This window comes from Engystomops pustulosus, chromosome 3, assembly GCF_040894005.1.
Source record: "Engystomops pustulosus chromosome 3, aEngPut4.maternal, whole genome shotgun sequence".
Lineage (NCBI taxonomy): Eukaryota > Metazoa > Chordata > Amphibia > Anura > Leptodactylidae > Engystomops > Engystomops pustulosus.
In genome coordinates this window covers 168054479-168059687 of record NC_092413.1, presented here as the reverse complement: position 1 = coordinate 168059687, position 5209 = coordinate 168054479, and positions in this window count along the sequence as shown.

Sequence of the window (5209 nt, the reverse complement as noted above, 5' to 3'; positions counted from 1 at the left end):
AAGATTAAAATGTTTTTCTTTCAATAATGTCTTACATGATTTGTATGGGTATATATAACATGGTGCCTCAGGGTGATCCGTCAGTCATATTAACAGCTGGCAAAATAACACATTCTTCAATGTTTTTAGCAAAAATACAGCATTTCAGATATAATTCTAACCTTTTTCTATCAGTACTGATATTTGTGTGTTTTGGTTGGCATGGGATACGACCATAAACTCAGTCCTGACTATGGCCGGGAAAGTCTTCCTGTCTATTCAGATTCCTCTCACATGCAGCGGGAGACAGAGATCACCAGAGCCAGAGGCACATCCTATCCAACAGTTTGAAGACACTATTGGTAGTAGACATAACATCTTAATAATATAACATATTGCACTTTAACTACCTGTAAACAACCTTATTTCCCTCAGAACTAAATAATTGAGAAGGAGGCTTGTGGTTGGGTAGATAACAGTACAGTATAATCCTATACTTAATTATGACCTCCACACAACAGTAACAAGGCCAGTTCAGTTCCCTCTTGAAGGGATGGACTCCGTCCTATCTCATGAGGTTGGCATTGACCCCCATTGAACTTGCCTATGGTGAATCACCACCCTAATTCTCCCTCTAACAAAACAAGTTATATTTGTAAATTATGAAAAAACAGGGATACAGGAGCGCTTCCAAGTAGAGACATAAATCCAGGTTGTATAGATAAATATACTTATTAAGTATTAACAGACAATGGGGCAAATTTACTTACCCGGTCCATTCGCGTTCCAGCGGCGGCTTCTCCGCTCTGGATTCGGGTCCGGCCGGGATTTAATAAGGTAGTTCTTCCGCCGTCCACCAGGTGGCGCTGCTGCGCTGAAAGTAAACTCATCGCGCCGGAATGCACCGAGCTGGACCAGGTGAAGGTAAGCGGTCCTTATGCGACACATTTTCGGTTTTTAAATGCGGCGGTTTTTCCGAATACGTCGGGTTTTCGTTCGGCCACGCCCCCCGATTTCCGTCGCGCGCATGCCAGCGCCGATGCGCCACAATCCGATCGCGTGCGCCAAAATCCCGGGGCAATTTAAGTACAAGCGGCGCAAAACGGAAATATTCGGGTAACACGTCGGGAAAACGCGAATCGGGCCCTTAATAAATGACCCCCAATGTGTTTTTATAAAAGGTGTAACAGCAGCGGGTTGTGAGCCCACTGTGCTATCCAACTGGTTTGATTTTGGGCCACACACTAAGGACGTTTTTCCCAGGGAATTAGACTTTGCTGCAGAGAAATCACAAGGCTGCTTCCTCTTGTGGTGGTCCCAGTGTGAATAGTAGCTGGCCCAGCGGCACAGAGACACTGATACTTAGTACCAAGGCAGAGTGGGTAGTCAATAGTCAGTTCAAGTTGAGACAAGCAGAGGGTCGTGGCAGGCAGCACAGGTTCAGTATACAAGCCGGGGTCAGATACCAGGGAACATGGAGCAGAAACAGAGTCAGAGGACGAGCTGGGGGTCACACATGGGAAGACAAGCAGATACAAACACTAAGTTTCAACCTAACTAACAACCTTGGTCAGGCGTGGAGACTAGGGCATGCTGGACTATATGATGGGAGGTGCGTGCTGATGGGCTGGAACAGCCTAGCTGGAAAACCCCCTATTCCTTTAAGAAGGAGTGAGAGGCGCCACCTGGAAGCTGAAGCATGGCCAGACACGGCGGCTGAAGGTAAGCCTGTGATGGGGAACGCAACAAGGGGCAGGACCAGTTGCCAGCGTTACGAAAGGTTGTTAAAAAGATCTAGAATTGCAGACAATTCTAATATTACATTAAAGAGTACATATGTAAATGTTATTACATAATGTATGAGAGAAGTGCATAGAAAATATCTTGATAGTAGTATCTTATTATCGTAAGTAATTATTTCATTCCGGAGTGGATATATGGGCAGTATAATTACATGTTACTTTTTGTATACATGTATTCCTTTATGGTAAGGGGAAATTTGGGAGACAACATATGTCTGAAACATACCATGGAGCAGGACTAGACAGGAGAAATGGTGTAAGAGAACCCTGGAAATATAGTAATGAAGTGATCAGGGGATAGAGTGTAAAACAAAAGGGCAGCCAATGAAGATGGAAAAAAGAAAAAAAGATATCCTTGCATTCACTGCATCTGCTGCTCTCAACTGCATTCTGCCAAACCATCCTTGGGACTATCTCCAACCACACCTAAACTAGCTTGGGGAAGAAGGAAGTAAGCCAACTAAAGTAAGGCAGATGTTCACGACCTCCAGAATGACTTGTGACCGTCTTAAGCTCTCTCCAGTGGATGTTGACCTGTGAAAACCGAGGTTCCTGCCATGTGGGCGAGACGCCCAAATCATTTAGGAATGCCTCACTAACTAGACAGAGGAGGTGTGACGATTTGGAGAGGCTGATCCTGAAGAGAAACAAAATTAGTACAATCATTTTTGTAATAAATCTGGGTGGATATATCAGGAAAACCAAGAAGACCTCCAACGCCCAATGTGCATGACCTTCACAACCAGGACCTAGGAACCTTTGCAGAAGCCTCAATCCGAACGGAATGGGTGCCATATTAGGAAGAGCTAAACGCACTTCTTAAATACCAAAGTAAACAAAACATATGAGAGGGGACCCATCCTCGTTCACCAAAAGGTGGTCACCCGTTAGGGGAAGAGCTAATAATCCAACCACCAAGGAATAGGGGCAAGCCTGTACAGGAACGGACTGCAGCCTGACCCATGAACCTCCACCGTAAATATGGACTTCGGCGGACAACACCACAACCTTTTACTCATTGGTCTGCCTGGGCGAGAAGAAGATGAGGGACTAGCTCACCTATGTGGAAAGCACCAAAAAAGGATATTGTAAACGCTATGGGGGCTTGAGGACATAGGTATTGAGATTCACAAGATACATCCTCCACCCTTTCAATATCTGTCGAACAACAAAAGACTTAATTGAGTCAGTCCATACCAGCAACTGAAAATAGAATGAAAATCCGCAAGTCTCTACACACATGTGTTTTGTCCTAAGTGCTTGTGTTCGGTAAGTAGTAACATTTGTGTTCCGGGAGGAGTCTGCATTCATGGAGGAGATTCTCCAGATGCACCTAAAATGTAATTCAATCTTGTCAAAATGGTTTCTAAGGTCCACCATCAGGTAGGATGTTTTAAGAGCAGTCAGTCCCTCTCCCAGCAAAAATTGGGGCCCCTCTCATCTTGCCCTAATAATGCAGACTCTCTCATCTACTCATATTATGGCCTCTCTCGTCTCCCCCTCATATTGTGGCTTCTCTCATTTCCCCCTCATAGTCTGGCCCCTAGCATCTCATCCTCATATTGTAGCCTTGCTCATCTCCCCCTCATAGTGTGGCCCTTCTCATCTCCTTATATTATGGACTCTCATCTCCTCATATTGTGGGCCCCCTTTCATAACCTCCATATTTTGTTTTCCCCTCTCATATTCTCCCTGTATTGTGTTCCCCCTCTCATACAGCCATACTGTGGGCCCCTTATCATTTCCCCCCAATATTGTGGGCCCCCTCTCAAATGATTGCATGCGTCAAAACCCCAGCACAGACACTTGTTAAATAGCAGAATAGCCTGTGTAAACCGTGTAATCCCCAAAAAAGGCGCACCCTTAGTAAATGAACCCCATTTTGTATCGATACCTAACTAATAGTATTCCAAAAAACAAATTTTCGCTGTTACGTGATGTAATCTGCTTTGTATACAACCATAAATATCACATGAAACAGTATAATAGATCAATGGGAATAAGTCGCAATGTAAACATTAGAGAACATCTGAATATTAAAATATATAGCACAAGCATCTGTAATGAAAACGGGTGTACAGAGTAATAAATCAGGAATTTACCACTACAGAAATAAAAACAGGTCTAGAATGTGTGCAATGTGCGGCTGAAGAAGCTTTCTCCAATCTGAAGTCTGCCTTTGCTTCTGCGCCTGTTTCATTTGGCTTGAAACAATTGGAGAAACTGTTCCTCCTAGAGGTTGACGCCTCCTCAATGGGAGCTGGAGCCATTCTCACCCAGAAAGGGCTCAAGGGCCGAACTCTCACTTGCGGTTTCTTTTCCAAAACAATCTTGACCGCAGAGAAGAATTACTCTATAGGAGATTGTGAGTTGCTGGCTACAAAGCTTGCCTTAAAAGAGTGGTGTTATCATTGGAAGGAACTCGTCATCTGGTCAGTATTTATACTGATCACAAAAATATACTGTATCTTTAGACCGCTCAATATCTTAATCCACGACCGGCTCGTTGTTCCCTCTTCTTGTCCAGATCCATTTTGTCCATTTTATTGGGGACAAACCAGCTCCTCGACATATCGTTCCTCCTGCAAGGCTTGTTGTTGCCATTCCTGTGGATCTACAGCAAATTCCTCCTGGCAAGACCTATGGCTTACAAGCTTGGTCTTCCTCCCACCATGCGCATACCACACTCCTTCCATGTCTCCCTTCTAAAGCCTTTCATCCTGAATAGATTCTACCGGGCAAGTAGCTCCTCCTGGACATGAAGATGGTGAGAGGGAGACGTTCTTATCGGCTGGAAGGGTTTCGGGCCAGAGGTCCGAAGACAACATCTAGGACTGCAGTGTCCTTCAGAGGTTCCTTCAGGCCCAAAAGAGGGGGAGGCCGTGGGGGGGTTACTGTCACAGGTGCTCCTGCGACCCATGTCTCGCAGGAGCCTCTCGTTTGCCTCCGTGTGCCCCATCAGAACGGCCGCAGACTCACTCACCTCTCCTCGCCTCTTCCTGTGACCCCTGCCGGATCTTTGTGCCTCCTAGCCTTAGCGAATCTTCCTATTTTGCGATTCCAGTGTATTATCCGTTGTTACCTTCTGTTATGTTCCTGACCTTGATTCTCTGTTGCCTGCCTTGACCTTGTGCTATGTTCCCAACTTCAATCCCGTGCCGCCTATCCTGACCTGCCTGATCACGACTCCAATTCTGCCTGCCAAATCTGTACCTTGCCTTGGCCACCACCGTTGCTAAAGTCACGCCTGTGGAACGACCAGGTGGTATCCCGCCACAGCAAGGCCAACCCACTTTGTGGTGGGCCCTGGTGAGTACTGTGTGCCACTTAGACTCCGCTCCCAGGTGTCGGCTTACGTCATCGCTCGCGGTGGTTCAGCAGGTCCAGTAACACCAAGCCTGACTGTATGAGTGTATATTTCAAGACCT